Source organism: Sus scrofa, chromosome 10 (genome assembly GCF_000003025.6).
Source record: "Sus scrofa isolate TJ Tabasco breed Duroc chromosome 10, Sscrofa11.1, whole genome shotgun sequence".
NCBI classification, from domain to species: domain Eukaryota; kingdom Metazoa; phylum Chordata; class Mammalia; order Artiodactyla; family Suidae; genus Sus; species Sus scrofa.
This window is the reverse complement of record NC_010452.4, coordinates 2,938,675-2,959,014: the sequence shown is the minus strand read 5'-3', so window position 1 is coordinate 2,959,014 and position 20,340 is coordinate 2,938,675. Positions and strand designations below refer to the sequence as shown.

General features: G+C 37.7%; 1 long non-coding RNA gene across 2 annotated transcripts; it reads left to right on the top strand.

Moving 5' to 3' along the window:
- On the top strand, window positions 6,837-19,874 carry LOC110255623. Of its 2 annotated transcripts, none has more exons than XR_002336177.1 (3): window positions 6,837-7,100; window positions 7,179-7,505; window positions 17,774-19,874. It is a non-coding gene; the product is annotated as an uncharacterized LOC110255623 (long non-coding RNA). The 2 variants fall into 2 exon arrangements; XR_002336176.1 differs by lacking the exon at window positions 17,774-19,874 and adding an exon at window positions 12,733-14,950 and having other exon boundaries at window positions 6,838-7,100.

Here is a 20,340-nt window from a genome sequence, read left to right as displayed (position 1 = left end):
TAGGAATTCTCTAATTCACAGCATGGTGAGAGGATTACATTCATGCGGTGGAGAGCTGCGTATTTATAAAACATAACGTCCCATGTAAAAGTGAAGGGTCGTCCTGCTAGCATGGCTTACGAGGCCTAATGTATGTGATGGATGCCTTCATGTGTACCCAATGGGAGTCAGAGCCTATGCTACCTGCTACCTGCTTCGTGAAGAACCACTACTGTGTTGTTTCATATTTATTTTTAACTCACTCAATTTGTATCTCCAGTTGTTGAACTAGACTTCCTCAAGAACCAGGCTGATTCTTCCAACCTGTTCTTTAAGAACTGGATAAGAACCAGGGTGTAGAGGACTAGCCATAGCATTCGTTTCCATAAATAAACTAAGTTTCAAACCTTACAATATTACATGGTTCCGTTGATTTAGAACGCACTGCTTAGTATAGTTTCACCCACATTAGCACTCAATACATACCACTTTGTTTTTTTTTTAATGTACACAGAGGGGTAAGAGAGAAGATAAAGAGCTTTAAATTTGAAGGTTATATGGAAAATATATGGCATAAAGAAAAAGCACTAAGCACAAGATGAGGTGCCGAAGGCAGTGGAAATGAGCCAAATAGTAAAAGAATTTTGAGATCTAAAATGAGACCACAAAAGAATGACTGACAGGGAGTGGGAGGGTTTTTATTTTCATGAAAGATGGATATGAAGCAATTTGATCGTTTTCTCCTTTTATTTTGGATAGTATTGCAATCAGGAAAAGAGAGCGAACATTTGCTTAATCAGAATGCATCATTAGTTTTAGTGTCTCATGAACTCCTAAGGCCTATTGCCCCTTTAATGAAAATAAAAAAGAAACTAAGCTACTTGATTGCCAATTCTCTTGGTATCTTTAAATCTTCCTAATGCTTGTGCTTCCTATGCTGAAAAAAATGCATACCTTGTAGGAGGATGAAAAACCATCCTTCACATTGATCATGGAGTTTTGCCTCTGAGGAGAAAATATGAATTTACAGACAAAAGCAATTTTAAAAGACTATCTAAAATGAATTCATTTTGTATTTATGGAAGGGGACCAAGCCTAAATGTCAATTCAACCAATATTTATTGAGCATTTATTCAACAATCATTTATTGATGGTATTATATATAAGCAGCAAGGTTTTAAATGTTACAAGGATATAAAATAAGCAGGTTATAGTTTTTATGTTCTAGGAGGAGGATAAGGGGAGTACGCTGATAAATAGGAAGGTCTTTTTGACTCCATCCTACACTCTATTCACATAATCCATCATCCTTTTATTAAAAGACCAAAAAATATTGGTTGTCATCTAAAGGCCAAGCGCTTCTAGGATAACCTGCTGAAAAAGATGACCAAAGTCATGGACCCCAAGTATCTTGCAAACAGTGACACTATCCCCACAGCAACAGCCAAAGACCATAATAAACCTAGAGCTTAATAATTGCTCATGTCTTTAGTCTGGGCATAAGTTCACATCATCAATACCTCCAGCATGCCTCACTCATTTACACTCTTGAAGTTATTACCTATTGTCTTCCCTTGTTGGGAGAAGGAGTTTGCTCAGCATTTAAGACTCAACCATTTCAGGACGATGAATGTTTTTACACTGAAATTTTGAAGAGGCAACTGAAAATCCCAACAGCCAGTTGTCCCATTAAAATTTGAAATTTCTGCACATGCATCCTTCAGGTGAGCGAGCAGATGGGAGAGGTGGCCTGAAAGACAGTGATTCAGGGACACAGATGCCTTTCATCTCATGGCCCAGTGCTCCTCTAAGTGCTTAGATGGTCTCTATTCACTTGGTAAACGTGGGAAAGAGAACCGTGGAGGATCCCTCGGGAGATTTTCTGGGCCGGATCTAGAAGCGGCCCACATCCCTTCCATTCATGCGCCGTGGACCAGAACAAAGCTTATGACCTCCTCGAAAGGCAGAGGAAGCTAAACAGTGAAGTCAAGCTCCGTGTCCAGGAAGAAGAGAACATGTCTCGCAGTCCGCTGCCCCGAGATTCTGAAACCACAGCGTTCTGATCCGTGACTAAAGCATCAGTCTGCATGTTCAGTGCAGGGCAGAGGCTTCAGCTTTGCTTGTGGGAAGGAATTAGATGAAGGAGTCTTACGAGTGGTGTGTTGCTAGGTAATAAGGGAAATCCCACTCCTTGTCAGCATCTAGAATGGGCTCTGCCCATGGTTGGAACTTAATAAAAGTGTTTGTTAATGCATGAAAATCTATGGCCTTGGGTATTCCCCATGTCCAAAAATAAATATTCTTGTGTCCAAACCTGGCATTCAAGTGTACATCCACACAAATCCAATACTTTTCACATAAATAATTGTAAACTAGTTGACCTCATTGTAAAATGCAAAACTATAAAGCTCCTAGAAAATAACAAAGGAGAAAGTCTAGATGATCTTGACTTTGGAAATGATGTTTTAGATATAGTACCAAAATACAATTCGTGGAAGAAAAAAATTGAGAAGTTGGACCTCATTAAAATGAGAAAAATTTGCTCTGCAAAATACTGTTAAGAGAATGAAAAGACATGAAAAGACACGACACAGATTGGGAGAAAATACTGGCCAAACAAATATCAGGTGAAGGAATGGCATCCAAAATATATAAAGATCTCTAAAACTCAAGGATAAGAAAAAAACTAAACATTGGGAAAAGAGACCAAAAGATTTATAGATGGCAAATAAGCAGATGAAAAAATTCTCATGAGCATGTGTCATTAGGACCCGGCAAATTGAAACAAAAACAACAACAACAAAACAACAAAACGAAATGATTCTACAGACCTACTAGAATGACTGTCAGAAGAAAGGAGCAACAGAAATTTTCATTCACTGCTGGGAGGGATACAAAATATCACAGGCATTTTGGAAGCTTGTCAGGTTCTTACGAAGCTAAGCACGGTATTATTATACGACTCATCAACTGCACTCCTGGCTCTTCATCCAAATAAGTTGAAAAAGTATGTCTATAGAAACATCTTCAGTTTTACTCTTCATTTCCCCAAACTGGAAGCAACCAGGTTGTCCCTCTAAAGGAAAATGGGTAAAAAATATTGGTACATCTTCACAGTACAACGTTATACAAGAATTAAAAGAAGTATACTCCTAAGGCCCCAAAGACATAGAGGAATATCAAATTCATTCTTCTTAGAGAAAAATAGCCAATCTGAAAATGCTATTCACTGCATGATTTGGACTATGTGATTTTTTTCCTTTACCCATTTATTCATGCATACATTCATTCAAAATATATAAAGTTCCCGCTTTGTTCCAGGCACTGTGCTGGATGCTCTTTATGAACAGTTCAACCATGTGTGACGTTCTGAAAATTTTTGAATGTTTCATTGAAGTGTAATTGATTTACAAAGTGATGGTAATTTCTGCTGTACAACAAAAGTGATTCAGTTTTGCATACACACCCATCCATTCTCTTTCAGATTCTTTTCCCACATAGATTTTCACAGACTATTTGGTAGAATTCTCTGTGCTATACAGCAGGTCCCCATTGGCCAATTATTCCACATACCTCCGTGTGCATATGCCAATCCCAAATCCCCAGTCCATCCCTCCCCCCATCACCTGTCCCATTTGCTGACCATAGGTTTTTCAAAGTCTGTGAGTCTGACGTTTTAGAGAAAGTACAACTACAGAGACAGTAAAAAACAATTAGTAATTGATCATTGGTTGCGTTTTGTTGAGGTGGTGGGGAGGGTGGGATGAATAAATGAACCTCAGAACATATCTATCTCAAACCAATGGTCAATGCTTCCAGGACAAAACAAGAATTGATCTTTCTATTATTTCGTTGGTAGCTTTCAGTTCTTTTCCTAGTTTATGCTTATCATCTTGAACTCTTAGTTGAAATTCCTTAAGATCCAGTCCTTGAACTTTTTCATATTTAGATTTACACTCAATCTCTTGGAGAACTCATTTATTTCCATCATATCCAGTATCATCTGTCCACTGATTACTTCCAAATTTGTATTTTCAGGCTGATCTTGTTCCTTAGACTTTCCAAAGCCTATACAAATTCCTATTTAACAATTTCTCTTGGAAGTATAGTAATCACCCTAACTTTAATATGTTCAAATTTCAACTGTTGGACACCAGTTCTTCCTTAAATGGGTTTTACCTATATTCTTCTCCATCTCAAGTAATTACAGTCCATCTTTGCAATAGGGAAAAAGAGATCCCTTGATTTCTCTCTTTCTCACAGAGCTCATTCATCCTCAAAGAATCAACAAATCATCGTGACCCTACCTATAAAATACATACACCGTTTCACAGTTTCTCAGCCTTTCCATTGCTAACATTCTAACCCAAGCCACAAGAATTTCTTACCTAATTCACTGCTAGAATACCATCTTTACTCTGCTCTGCCACCACCACTACCATTTCTTTCTATCCCTAACACAACACATATTGCAATCCTATTAAATAAAAATTGATCATGTGACTCCTTTGCAAAAAATGTGCAGTGGGTTCCCATTTATCTAGAACAAACGCCACAGTCATTACCATGGATGCCAAGACCTTAGGATATTTAATCTCTCATTATCTGATCATCCGATACTACTGTATTCCTAGTCTTCTCCAGCCATATTGCCTTCTTTGTAGAAACTGCAAACCATGCTCTTTCCTTAGGCGGTCATATTGAGAAGAATTCCCATTTTATTCTTGTATAATCCTAATTCCAAGCCTCACTGCCCCAAAGCAGCTTTTCAGTATGAACTCCCTCTGGAAAAGCTGGATATTCTCCATGACACATAGACTTCTTGAGAAAAAAGGTGGTACTACTTCAGTCCCCTTTTTTCCCAAAATGCCTCAGTGTCGTCTTTAATGTATTGTGGACAGCACAACATTCTCACTCACTGGGCTCTGGGGTGTGATTTTTGCTTTGAGTTGGCCACCTTGCATGTCTTGCTCTTAAGAGTTTTCTGAGCCTGGTTCAATGGACCTATCAGAGAATCCTTGAGTTAATAAACATCCTTCCGATACAACCACCCTTCTGCTTAAATGAGCCAAGGTGGTTTCTCTTGCCTATTAATAGGAAACCTATTTGCAAATAACTGCAGCATATGTCCTATCAGTCCAGACTCCTCCTCTGGGCTCCTGGGCTAGAGGGTACAACTCACCATGCAATATCTCATCGGAAAAATGTCACAAACCCTCCAAATCAATACATTCAACCCTGAACTTAACATCTTTTCCCTCGGACCCGACTCCCTGTCCAGGACCCTCAGTCTCGATGAATGGTACCGCATCCATCCAACGGGGTACGTCATTCCTGGACTATCTGCTTACTCATGCTCCATAGTCCATCAGCAGCAAGTACATATCACACCATAAATACCCCAACTCTGATCCATTCGCTCTGACTGTATCCCCACCACCCTTGCCCAAACCATTCTCAGCTCTCATGTGAATCCTTGAAAGCAACACCTGCCTGCCTCTAAGCCGAATTCTCTACAACCGACCCAGAAACACATTTTCAAATGTCATATGCATGGACTGTGTCACCCCCCAGGTATAATTATTGGCCCTTAGAATGGTTTTCACTGTTAGGGTCAATTCACAGTTCCCCCGTTTGGCGTATGTCACATGAGCTGACCCCAGCCAGATTCTCCAGCTCCTGGTTGTACAAAACTCTTCCTTACCCGCTTGAACCAAGACATGGCTTTATTTGCTCTCTTCTGTCTGTCATGCTCCACCTGCGTCATGCCCGTTACACTGGCTATTCATCTGCGTGGAATAAGATCCCTTTTCATCTAAACTTGCTTGATTTTTACTCTATTGTCATATCACACATTATTAGGTACCATTCTCTGGTGGGCAAATTATATTCACAAAAAGCTGTTATAACTCAGCAATAAAGGAAAAATATTTCAATTATTTTAAAAAGTGGAATAAAGACATGGTCAGATCCTTCTCAAAAGAGCATATGTAAATAGCTAATAATGATATGAAAAGACATTTTACATAGTTGGTCATGAGGGAGATGTAAATTGAAAACACGTTGAGACACCACTGATGTACCCACCAGATCAGATTCCACAGAAATGGTGAGGTAAGAAAGACAATTAAAAATAAATTCCTTTCTTAAATTTGAAAACGTCACAAATACTAACCGGGACCTAAATCCAGAGTCCAAGCCACTACGTTCCTCTTCTATTCACTCCAGTTCCCATCATTTCAAGAGATTTCTTGTTATTTCTTAAATATAAAAAAATATATAGTTTCCACATAGGGATGGCTGGTTTCTTTATCCTCCTTGCTGACATCAGAACAATTTCTTAAGTAGATTTACTTAATTATTTCCCCAGAAAGAATTCATTCTGTGAGAAATGGAGCTGTTATCTATAGACAGACTTCTAAGATGTTCTCAAATACAGTATTGCCCAGACCCTTGGTGTAGACACATCTTCTCTCAATTATTCAATTAAATAGTAATCTAGGTACTCCTATAACCGAGCAGGACTCTATGGGGCCTTCCCAGGATAGACCTCCACCTACATCTTCCACCTGCCTTTTGTCGAAAGAAAAAGCTCAGTCAAAAAACAAATTTAATCATAGACGTGAGAAAACGCCCAAAGAAAGGAAAACAAGCAAGACAAAATAAGACTTTAGTCGTTCGACCAAGTCAAGGACCTTTAGTTCCTCCTCAAGGACCATAGAGATAATGCTCTGGGCCACGTGTTTTCAAGCTGTTTTGCAGACTGAAATTCTCATCAGGTAAAAGATGTTAACTAAATGGCCACAAACAAATAGACCCCAAACCAGCTGACACCAGAAGGTTGATGATGCTGACTTCCAATTGGCTCACCACCAACCAATCAGAAGAAGGCCCAGGAGCTGACCACACCCACTCCTTGAACACTTGCAAGACTTCTCACTACCGCCTCCAGGGTAGGGTGCACAGTGTAGAGGGCACTGACCTGATCTGGTTCCCTGAGTCTGGCAGAGAAATGAAGCTATTCATTTTTACTTCACCCAAAGCTCTGACTCCATGATTCAGTTCCATGCGGGTGTGCAAAGGCCGAGTTTAAGCCACACTCTGGAGCAGGAATTCCACAGGTACAATTAAGTTATGAATCAATTGATTAACAAGAGCAGATTATCCATGTGGGTGTTAACGAATCACACAACCTCTAGGTCTGAGTCGGAGTCATGAGAACTTGATGCACCCTTTCTGGCTTGGGGGTGAAGGAGGCTTTGCAGCAAGGGACGCTGGTGGAATGTCGGACGGAGGAGCAGCCCCAGCCGACAGTCAGAAAGGAAACCAGAGACCACAGTCTTGAAACTGTAAAAACCTGAAGTTTTCTTGGAATATAAATGCTTTGAAATTAAACAATGGAAGCTGACTTCTCCCAGAACCTCCGGAAGAACTCAGCCCGAGAGGACCCCACTGAGTCAGATGTGTGTTAACCCTGAGAAGACCAGCCATGGGGTACCAGGCTTTTGACCCACAGAAATGGTGAGGTAAGAATTTTTTGCTGTATTAAGCTATTATATTTGTGCTAATTTGTTACTAAGCCGTAAAAACACACACACACACACATCTAAACACTGAGTCGGCCTATTGCCATGTAAGCAATGTTTTTAAGTAGTAGCCACCGTTATAAATCTTGATGACCGTGTGGTAGTTTAACCATTTTAGCAAAATCTTTGTATGTTTACTGCTTGAACACTGTTTTAGTTATATATTACACTATATTAATGTATTAGAGTTGACTTAATCTTTCCTCATGTGCATTTTTCAATGTTATCATAAATACTGAATTGCTTTTAGCCCTTTTTGTAACTACTGGAAGAAAAACCAAAACAATTCCAAGCTTTAGCGTTCTTCATGCAATGGAAGTCACCTGATGGCTGGTAAGAATGCCTGGGGGGATTGTCTCTGATAAATCTGCAGTAATAGTTTTCAGGTGACTATTTTGGGTCTGCAGTTAAAATGTATTTCTGTCTCTGTGCCTCAATTCCTTTACTGTGTCATTTCTGAACAGAAAAAAATAATAAGAAAAGTTTACATTTATTATAAAGTATATATTTCTTGTGTTTAGCTGATAGTTTCATCCAAAATTCTGTGTGTGTTGTAGATGGAACTTATACTAATGGTACTTAGTTTTATGACTATACCTATTTAATTGTTCAGATTTAATTTTGAATATGGTGATAACAGGAATTAGACTTGTTTTAAATGTACTGTTTCATCATGGATGCCACATAGAAAGTTGCAGACTTTTTGTTATGAAAGACACATGAGAGATGGAGCTTCCAAACGTTACTGGAAAAATCTCCAAAGACAGTTGTGAGGGGAGAGATGCTAGCATACATTGTATTTATGTATTCAGAGTATTTTTGAATCCTGTTCGAAATCCTTTCAAATCGATGTTTAAAAGCAAGCAAGGGTGGTTAGTAGTTCTGATAATGACACAAGATTGTGACAGGTAGTCCTAGTCATTTTAGACTCAGTAGCTGGATCTTAATATTTTCAAAAAGCAGGAAAGCTTCCTAATATCAAAACATAGGCTGACATCAAAACTTTTCAGTATTTTCCAGACTGTAAAATTAAGAGTTCTGAACAGTTTTCTGTACAGTTTCCAATGTGTGAAGTGTCCAGTTACCTATGAAAATTGAGGTTTTGTTTTTTTTGTTTTGTTTTACTGTTTTCTATCATTGTCTATCATTTTAGCAACTGACGATATTATTTAGGGAACAATGAATAGACAAAAATGAGTAGGCTAGCAGTATCCTTTATAATTAAAACATATAGCTAAAAAAATCCTAAACAGGATAGCAAAAAAAATACCTGAATTTATAAAAGATTATAAATACAAATGCCAATCACAGATGCCCAGAATGCAGGTATTTAAATATACTGATATATAAATCTTTGTGCAATGTTGCTTTTAAAACTTAGCTCCACCCTACCATAAGAAATGCAGAAAGCCACTGAGAGGTCAATTAAAGTTGAATAACTAAGCCCCAGTCCAGCATTTTGAAGGAATCAGGGTTATAGTTTACTACTTATTAAAGCAGTTCATTAAACAATTTATTATTTTTTTATTATAAAAGTGTAGTTTAATGATTGTTTCTTCTAATAAAGGGAACATTTCTTTCTTACCTATCTCATTTTTTGGTATTTATTTATTTTATTACTCAAATGAGTTTATCACATCTGTAGTTGTATAACGATCATCACAGTCCAATTTCACAGGATTTCTATCCCATAAACCAAGCACATCCCCCACCCCCCAAACTGTCTCCTCTGGAGACCATATGTTTTTCAATGTCTGTGAGTCAGCACCTGTTCTGCAAAGAAGTTCCGTCTGTCCTTTTTTCAGATTCCACATGTCAGTGAAAGCATTTGATGTTGGTGTCTCATTGTTTGGCTGACTTCGCTTAGCATGATAATTTCTAGGTCCATCCATGTTGCTAAAAATGCCGGTGTTTCATTCTTTTTAATGGCTGAGTAATATTCCATTGTATATACGTACCACATCTTCTTGATCCACTCCTCTGTCGATGGACATTGAGGTTGTTTTGATGTTTTGGCTATTGTAAATAGTGCTGCAATGAACATTGGAGTACATGTGTCTTTTTGAGTCATGGTTTTCTCTGGATGGATGCCCAGGAGTGGGATTGCTGGATCAAATGGTAGTTCTATGTTTAGTTTTCCGAGGAATTTCCATATTGTTTTCCACAGTGGTTGCTCCAATTTACATTCCCACCAACAGTGTACTAGGGTTCCTTTTTCTCCACACCCTCTCCGGCACTTATTGTTTGTAGACTTTTTGGTACAAGGTGGTACTACTTCAGGTCCCCTTTTTTCCAAAACGCCTTGGTGTCATCTTTATTGTGGACAGCACCCTTGAAAGGTGTTCTCTTCCAAAATTCCAAGAGAAAAGTGGGGCAGAAATTTCTCTCCTGAGAGTTTTCCAGTTATCTCTCTTCACACTCTTCCTCCACGTTGGTCTGCTCTTCATTTCCTCTCCTTTTTTCCTTGGCCAAGAGGACTTTTGTGAACCTCCTATAAAAAAGAAATCTGCCCTTGTTTTTCATGTTCTAAACATTAAAGTAAAAATTCTCTAGATTAAAAATAATCTGTTAGAGTAAAACGATGCTGCTGCAAATCCACTAAAATCTGGCGCTGAAAGGAAATGGTTTTGTTTTGGGGGTTTTTTGGGTTTGTTTTTTCTTTTTAGGGCCACACCCACAGCATAGGGAGGGTCCCAGGCTAGGGATTGAACCAGAGCTGCAGCTGCCAACCTACACCACAGCCACAGCAACGCCAGATCCGAACCACATCTGCGAACTTCACCATGGCTCACGGCAACGCCAGATCCTTAACTCACTATGCGAGGCCAGGGATCAAACCCGCGACCTCATGGCTACTAGTCGGTTCGTTAACCACTAAGCCATGACGGGAACTCCTGAAAGGAAAGTTTTTAAAATTCATTTTCTTTAACGTTTGGCTCTGGCAAAGAAAAAGTGCCTTGTTTTCATACCACAGAGTCAGATGAGACTAAAGAAATAGACTGAGGATGTTGACACTGTTTTTCTCTTAGCAGAGGAAAGAGGAAATCCCTGAGTTGAAATATTGAAATACTACCCCATTGCCTTAGACCAAAAGGGACTAGTTTAAAATATTTACAGAGAGAGAAATATGAAGTGATGAGTTTGAATCCATCTACACAGAAGAACGCACTTTTATGGTAGTGCAAATATCCCTTTGTGGTCTTTCAATGACACTTTCTCCTAGACTATCAGATATGTCATAGGAAATGCTGAATATTGACTTTGAACAGTTGCTGCCCTCAAAAGCCAGGTGCCAGCACTCCTATTCTTGTAAAAATATTGATTCTATCAAGCATCTACTGCTTTCATTTATTATTTTAAAAATAAAATCTCAAATTGGGTCTGAATTGTGGGGTCTAGGTCACGTGTGTGTACTACCAAAAAAAAAAAAAAAAAGTAAAGTAAGCAGGAGGCTGACATTCTCCTAAAAGGGTGTAGAGAACACCCAAGGAAGTTAAAATGCATTGCAAATAGCTCCTAATTTGTATAAAGCTTCCACAGTTAAAAGGTAATGACTTCATAGTCAATAAGGGGAGATTTAGGCAAAACACTGAGTATTTAAAATTAAATTTCAATTGACAGATTATTGAAAATGTCTTTTAGACTCATTATTTTTGGACAGTTTTGCTCAGGTGACCTTTTTATTTTTTTTTTAATTACTCAACGAATTTTATTACATTTATAGTTTTACAATGATCATCAAAACCCAATTTTATGACATTTTCATCCCAAACCCCCAGCCCATTCCCCCACTCCCCAACCTGTTTCATATGGAAACCATAAGTTTTTCAGAGTCTGTGAGTCAGTGTCTGTTCTGCAAAGTTCATTGTGTCCTGTTTTTTAGATTCCACATGTAAAAGTGATAGCATATAATTAGAATCATATATTACTGATTAAAATTATCAAGCAAATATATTTGAAAAAGGCTTGAAATGTAATCAGCTTAATTTTTTCCAATGAAAATTTTATCTTTTCAGCAGTTTTTCTTCAACTTCCAAACCAAATATTCAGTACATAAAAATCTATGAATATTGTCCAATACAATTATTCCTTTTTGATAAATGTGAATTGAGTTCTAGGGAAAGTTGTAATTGAACTAATGTAACAATCCGTGCTTTTACCCATATTATTGCCTTATATGAATACATATTACATATGAATACATATAATTAAACATTTGAGAAGATTAATTCTTAGAAAAACATTTTCAATCTAGTGTATGAAAGGAAATAAAAATTATAAAGTAAGAGGATTAATTTTCCTAAACATCGTAAATATAAATGTACATTAATAATATTTAAAATACTACTATATTAAAAATGTATACACATGTGCTACAGAATCTTCAATTTATTTGCCATTCTCCCATGAATCAGTTGATATTCCTTCAGGCAAGACACAAAGTTTTTTAAAGTAAATATTATTTATGTAGATAACATTTAGGTCCCTAAAGATTACTTAGTTAAATACAATAATGCATACCCTCAATTTCTTCCAATGTACTTACGTTTGATTTATAGGCCATGGAGGGAAAAGCAATATAATTAATTAAAAACTGAGAAAAGACATTGGGAGTGAAGAGTAGCAATTGTGATCATAGATAATAGAACCAACCATTTCTAATACAATAGTATTTCTTTTAGCAATTATGGCTACATTTCTCTGATAAGAACTTAATCTGCTTTGAGGAGCCCATAAAAATTTTTATCTGCTCATAGAAAATAACACAGTATTTGTTATCAATCATGAGTAATTAATAGCAAATGCTTAGAAGTCATCATTTTCTTGAACAACTATAAGAAAGTGTGTACGTTTTCAAAGGGTAAATATGTATTTGCAAATGAATATCTACAACAGATAAAGGAATGTAAACTCTTAATGTACCCATCAGGCTGTCTGTCCCACAGATGGATACTAGCAGCTTTCTGTACATTTTAATGACTTTACTCTCAACATATTTTTATAGAACCAAGTTCTTACGAAATATTCTCAGTGCTAAATTCTGCCTGATATGTAAGTAACTGACTCATTTCTAAGAGTATGAAATTCATTGTTGCATTAGCGTTCGGAAGAAAATGTGTTTATAGATCTTTTGTAAGTAAAATTGTCTTTCTTTTGCTTAATACAGGTCATTTTTATTCTCTGCATTCACAGAAAATTCTTCAAACCTCATCACAGTATTAATCCTAAACTAGGCATCTCATGATCTTGGAAGTTCCCTTTGAGTTACATGGAGTCGTACTCTATCTGGGTCTTCTCATAGCTTCCTGAAACTGTGGCGAGCACAAAATGAGTAAAAGGCAGATATTTATTAATCTGCTCAAACTGCCCTCAGAAAAGACTACAGACTGGGCCACTTAACACAAAGTTACTTCTCGAATTTTTGGAGGCTGTGAAGTTAAAGAGGGTACCAGTTCTATTGGATCAAAGGTCACCTTTATGATTTCATTGAGCCGTAAACGCCCCTTTAAAGACCTTACCTCATGCGTTCAGATTGGGGGGGGGTGTGGGTGTGGGTGTGTGGAAGGGGGTTACAGCTTCATATCTGAATTTGAGGAGACCCAGTTCAATTCATAGCAGGGAGACCATGCCAAAAATAATAATTCACCTCTATAACAATTTACCTTTAAAAGCCAGTCTTTGTCTTTTTAACCATTCATCTGGACCAAGAGTGATTCACCACTTTCTTAGAAATGGTAAGGCTACTATGAAGACTATCCTCCCAAAAGAGGGCTTGTGATGTAAATCATGGGTTTTGTGTAATTTCTAACTCTGCTCCAGCAAGAAAACAATCATGAAAGAGAAGACCCAGGATATTAAGTAATTAATCAAACACCACAAGAATGTATAGGGATGAAATTAAGAATCACAACAGAATCTTTCTGAGATTTTTTTTTTTGCCATGTGAGGATAATTACATAGATTAACCTCTACAGAGAAGGATTTTCGTTTTCTCAATCTATACTCTCTCCCCAAGAGATTTCTTAAAAGCTATTATCTGTTGAGTATAATGACTGGATTGGACTGGACACTTGCCATAGTATTGGTTGCTCATTGTCTGGAACCCATTCCTATAAGTGAGGAATTTTCCACTGAATGAGATTTATTTGGACTCTGCAAGCTGCAAAGATGCACTTTTCCAGCTCAAGCATATATTCTAGGTTGGATAATAAAAATGCACTGGATAATAAGATGCATGTGTTTGGCAATTTAAATCTCTGAGGAGAAAGACAAATCGTCACAGGCATGCAGTCAGGGATTCCTTTTTATGACAGCAGCAGGCTCGGCTGCAGCTCCTCCCCTGTAGTCCACCAGCAGTAGCGGTGCTGGTGACGCCTTCAGCAATATCCAATATCCTGTGGCACAGGTGGGTGGGAGCAGAATGAGACGGGGGGTAGGAGCATTCTCACTCACTGGGCTCTGGGGTGTGATTTTTGCTTTGAGTTGGCCACTTTGCATGTCTTGCTCTTAAGTGTTTTCTGAGCCTGGTTCAATGGACCTATCAGAGAATCCTTGAGTTAATACACATCCTTCCAATACAACCACCCTTCTGCTTAAAGGATCCAAGGTGGTTTCTCTTGCCTATTAATAGGAAACCTATTTGCAAATAACTGCAGCATATGTCCTATCAGTCCAGACTCCTCCTCTGGGCTCCTGGGCTAGAGGGTACAACTCACCATGCAATATCTCTCATCGGAAAAATGTCACAAACCCTCCAAATCAATAAATTCAACCCTGAACTTCACGTCTTTTTCCTCGGACCCGACTCCCTGTCCAGGACCCTCAGTCTCGATGAATGGTACCGCATCCATCCAACGGGGTACGTCATTCCTGGACTATCTGCTTACTCATGCTCCATAGCCCATCAGCAGCAAGTACATATCACACCATAAATACCCCAACTCTGATCCATTCTCTCTGACTGTATCCCCACCACCCTTGCCCAAACCATTCTCAGCTCTCATGTGAATCCTTGAAAGCAACACCTGCCTGCCTCTAAGCCGAATTCTCTACAACCGACCCAGAAACACATTTTCAAATGTCATATGCATGGACTGTGTCACCCCCCAGGTATAATTATTGGCCCTTAGAATGGTTTTCACTGTTAGGGTCAATTCACAGTTCCCCCGTTTGGCGTATGTCACATGAGCTGACCCCAGCCAGATTCTCCAGCTCCTGGTTGTACAAAACTCTTCCTTACCCGCTTGAACCAAGACATGGCTTTATTTGCTCTCTTCTGTCTGTCATGCTCCCACCTGCGTCATGCCCGTTACACTGGCTATTCATCTGCGTGGAATAAGATCCCTTTTCATCTAAACTTGCTTGATTTTTACTCTATTGTCATATCACACGTTATTAGGTACCATTCTCTGGTGGGCCTTTGACACCTCTGACTAAATAAAATCTTTACTCTTGGTCTGTCATCTGGAGGTACTTGGTCATGTTGCATAATCACTAAGTAGTATAAAAGAAAATAAGTTTTCAATTCAGTGTAAACCTATAATCGATTTAACTGCCCTTGGAGGTTAATACTAGAATACTAAAGACCTGTATTCTCATGGTAAAGAGTAATTCAATCAGGTAAACTTTGCAGCTGTTCTTATTTTTTAATAAAAATAGCTTGTTGTAAAATAAGAATGAAATGCCCTTCGAATGTATATCAATATTGAGAAGAGAGAAATAACAAGGCACACTCTACCACTGATGTCGTGGCAATTCTAAGTGACAAAGAAGCAAATTATAAAACGAAACTCTTCTTTTCTCAAAGAATATGGTACAGCTTATTCTTAACCCTAGAGTTGACTTTCCCCGAGAGAAAAGCAAATTGTTCAGTGCTAGGCGAGTGAAAGTGTGCTCACTGGAAAACTTGGGGCAGGAGCAGTAGCAAGGATATAGGTCCCCGCTTACTTGGTACATACACGGATAACCAGCAGGGTACGAGGCCATATAGCAGCAGCAAGATACAAAGCCTTGGGTCATAGTAATCCTTAAGCGGCCTGACTGCTACAGGGCCTCTTCTTTGTGGGATCCGGTCAAGACACAGCAGCAATATAACAGGGCAGAATCTTGGCTCCAGGCTTATCTTGCCAGTCCAGCATTTTTGGATGGAAAAGCACTAACCTCTCGTTGGCAGGATCAGAGGCCTTGATCCAAGGCTTGCTCTTGACAAGAAGCAGCCACCTGAGCACTAGTCTGTGACTGCTTTCTTCCGGGCTCTCTGCCTGGGCCAACAGCTTTTCTGAGAGGCCAGCTTCTTAGAGATCAGTTTTGGTCAAGTGAACACTAGCCTTTCACTGAAATAATTAAAACAATAAAGTTTGAAGTAACTCTAATTACCAACAATAATTCCTAAGTATTTTCAACACTATTTATAATTTTAATAGACCTAATGTAGTATTTTTATTTCAGGCTCCTTAAATTTCCTTCTCCAGTACCCAAGTATTTTCCCTTTCCTACTAATATATATCCTAGTATTTTGCCTTTTGTACTAGTATATATCCTTATGTATTGGTACCACTAGAATTATAATGTTGAATGCATAAATCTCAACAATTTGGTGCATAAGACTATATTTCCATGAAATTATAAGTAAAAAATACGGTTAAAATTTAAAATTGTACCTGGTTAAATTTGAGAACAATACTAATTAAAGATTTCCATCATTGTTTTAAATTTTCCATCATTGTTTTAAATTTTAAATTTTAAATTTAAATGATAATGATTATTATCATTATCCAAATTTTTTATTAGAAATTAGCTGTCATTTTAAACTGAGAAGGAAGTTAAAGTCATTTTTTGGTACAGATTCTGAGTAAATTGCTTTTTAAAAGATTTTAAGTGAGAAAAAAATGAAAATGTCAAATCTGCCATTTATTATTCAACAAAATCATTTAATGATCAAGAATAACATCATTCATAATAGAAAAAAGCAGGAGTTCCCGTCGTGGCACAGTGGTTAATGAATCCGACTAGGAACCATGAGGTTGCGGGTTCGGTCCCTGCCCTTGCTCAGTGGGTTAACGATCCGGCATTGCCGTGAGCTGTGGTGTAGGTCACAGACGCGGCTTGGATCCCACGTTGCTGTGGCTCTGGCGTAGGCCGGGAACTACAGCTCTGATTCGACCCCTAGCCTGGGAACCTCCATGTGCCGCGGGAGCGGCCCAAGAAATAGCAAAAAGACAAAAAAAAAAAAAAAGAAAAAAGCAAAGTTGGAAATGCTACCTTAACTGAAAACACTATATTATATAAAAATGTTATCTATAAGTATACATAGTTTAGACATTATATATATTCAATATAGCTATGTAAAACGCTATGTGTACATAACATTTTTACCAAATTGAAAATTACTTTTTATAATTATTCATATAAAATTAATAATGGGCTTCACAATAGGTTGAACAATAGAAAAATATGTGAAAACAAAGAAGATAGAGACCATACGTGGAATGATTAAAATCTGAATAAATGTCATCTTAATAACTGTGAGTTTGCCTAAACATTAAAAATACACAAGTTGTTTCAAAAAAGGTATCATTTATTTATAAATTTTCTGGACTCAAGATTTTTTTTTGGATGTAAATGTATATTGTGTCATCTTGACAAATACTTCAGTGTGATGCCGATATTTTGGACAAGTTTTAAGGAAAACAAAGAGAACTTCAAAAGTTCAGGTATAAGTCATATGGTTAAAATCTACAGGGACAGTGCGTGATCTAATTTCTAAAAGAGTAGCAATAATGTCTGAAACTCTGCATATCTTATTATCAGCCTCCATCACTAGCTCTGAAAAACTCTTTCTGTATAGTCCCAGGAAGGGCTGGTGGATAATGCCTGAGATGAAGAAGGACATACTGAAGCTTTTGAACACTTAGGAAAAAGCCCAAACTCTGGAATAAGAAAATGATCATAGCAGATAAAACAGGGAGAGATATGGGGACTCAAGACCTTGAATCCTGAGCAAAAGTATTGAGTCCTGGAAACCTGAGCAAGCTGAGAACAAATGAGTTTTTCTTTCTCCCTCCCTCCTTCCCTCCCCTCCCTCCTCTCTCTCTCTCTCTCCTCCCTCCCTTCCTTCCTTTCTCCTTCTATCTTTCTCATTTTCTCTGTCTTTATTTCCTTTTTCTTTCTCTTTCTCTTATATATATATATTTTTTTTCACATTTTAGACTCAGAGAAGTGGCTGGCTTTCAAGATGCATCGTTACTAACACTCCAGGACATCAGAACAAAATTGGGGTTCAGGCGTGGCTTCCAGTTCACAAGGAGTCCCAAGGTCCCAGCATGCCATTTGAAGTGACAGGTGACATACCTGTAGAAGTTAGTGAGTGAACACATCAGACGGTTCACTGCAGTGGGGAAAAGCACACTTAGAGAAAAATACTGAAGGGCTGAATTACCAGGTGAAGAATTGAATAAGAGTCACGGACAGTCCTCAAGGGAAGGAAACAATGAGACTTGAGATGGAGTCAAGCAGCAAAGAGGAGACCGTCTCAAAAGCAAATTGAAGCAGAAAATATCTTGAGTTCTGTAGCCGCACAACAGAAACCCACAAAACATGTACTGAACAGACAGCCAAGGGATATTACTGTCATTGAGACTCACGTGGATTCTAATGATACTACATTAGTCTGAGGCTTCCTCTCCCGCTGCTACAAAAGGCCACACTAAACTCTCTTATACACTAGGACACAATATTTGGAGTAGAATGGGAGGGAGAGAGAACCTGAAATATCAATGATTTGTCACAGAGGGAAAAAACCAGCACATCTGGATGGCTATAGTAATATCAGACAAAATAGTCTTTAAGCAAAGTTCGTCAATGGAGAAAAAATAAAAGCTCATTGTGTTATGAGAAAATGGTCAGCCTATTGGGAAAACATGACAAGTATATCTCTACCTAAAATGAATGTCTACTCAAGTTACATTTTTTTTTTAATTACATGACTGCAAGGACCAAAGCTTGTTTGGTGATTTAATGCATGTGGTCAACACTGGAGAATGCATTTAATAGTAATAACTGGATGCTTCAATACCCCACTTTCAAAACCAGAGAGTAAAACTAGGCATATGATCAACAAGCAGATAGAAAAACACTACAGTATAACTAGATGCCTGTAAAAGAGACACCTAAAAAAAAAGAATGATGCAGTCTTCTGGAGAACCCAGGGAACTTTCTGCAGGGTTGATCATATGTGTTAGGCCACAAAACAAGCCTTGATAAAAGAATCAAAGTCAAAATCATGCAAAGAATGTTCTCCAATCCAGTGTAATTTTTTAAATGACAAGAGGAAATGTAGGATATTCACAAATACATGAAAATTAATATATTCATAAATAACAAGATAAAGAAAAAGGGAAACTAGAAGATACTCTGAGATGAATCAGTATTTTTACATCTCGAGAAACTAGAAAAAGACAATGAGCAACCTTGATTTAATCCAGCATTAAGGAAAAATAATAATTTGAATGAAAATCAAATAAATAGACGCAAATAGAGAAAAAAATCAATAGTATTCTATGCAGTTCTTTGACAATACTGACAAAATCGAAAAACTTTTAGGTCTATCAACAAAGAAAAAAGTCAAATTGTTAAAATCTCAATGAAATAGGAGATTACACTACTGAATTTACAGATATAGTAATATTTATAAGGGAATATCATGAGCAACTGTATGCTAACATATTATTATGCTAACATGTATTAAATAGCCTTGATAAAATGGAATATTCCTGGAAGGCACAAATTGCCAAGTCTGATATAAGAAGAGAGAAAAATTTAAATAGATATATAATACATAAAGGAATAGAATTAGTAATTCAAAATCTTCTCCAAAAGAAAACCCCACTCTAGCCTTCACTGGAGAAGTTTAAATATTTCAGGAAGGATTTATTCCTATTCAAAATTCTTTCAAAAATAGAAAAGAAAGGAACATTTTCTGTGCTAGTCAGATTTCGCCAGAGGAACAGAATCTATTATATATATATGTATGTATATATTATTATTAGTATTTATATATATTATATACAGAGACAGAGAAATTTATTATAAGGTATTGACTCACCGAATTTTGGAGGCTTTATACACACCACAATCTGCCTCTGCAAGCTGGAGACACAGGAAAATACATAGTACAATTCTGAGTCCAAAGGCCTGAAAATGAGGGAGTCAATGACGTAAGTCATGGTCTGAGAACCAGAAAAGATGAGATGAAATGTCCCCTATAAAATAGTAAAATGCAGAAAAAGGGATGGATTTGGCCTTTCTCCATTTGTTTGTTCTTTGAAGGCCTTCGGCGGGTTGAGAAGGTCAGTCTCCTTTACTGATTCTATAGATTCAAATGCCATCCAGAAACAAGGTCACAGACACTCCCAGTATCATGCTTAATGTAGACACTTCATGACCAGTCAAGTTCATACATAAAACTAACCATCAAACTCCCCAACTTTTTCATGAGGCCAGTGCTGCCATGACAACAAAAAGACAGACATTACAGGACAACTAGCTCTTATGTGGATAGATGCAAAAATCCTCAAGAAAATCCCAGTCAGTTCGTTGAACTTATAAAAAGATATATATCAAAACCACTTAGGACTGACTTCCGAAAAGCAAGGTTGACTCCAATTGTACCATCATGTCATTTCTGAACAGAGCATTTTACTTCTTCCTTTACTGTTTGTAGACCTTTTATTTTTCTTGTTGTATTACACTAGTTAGGACCTATAGTACTGAGTTA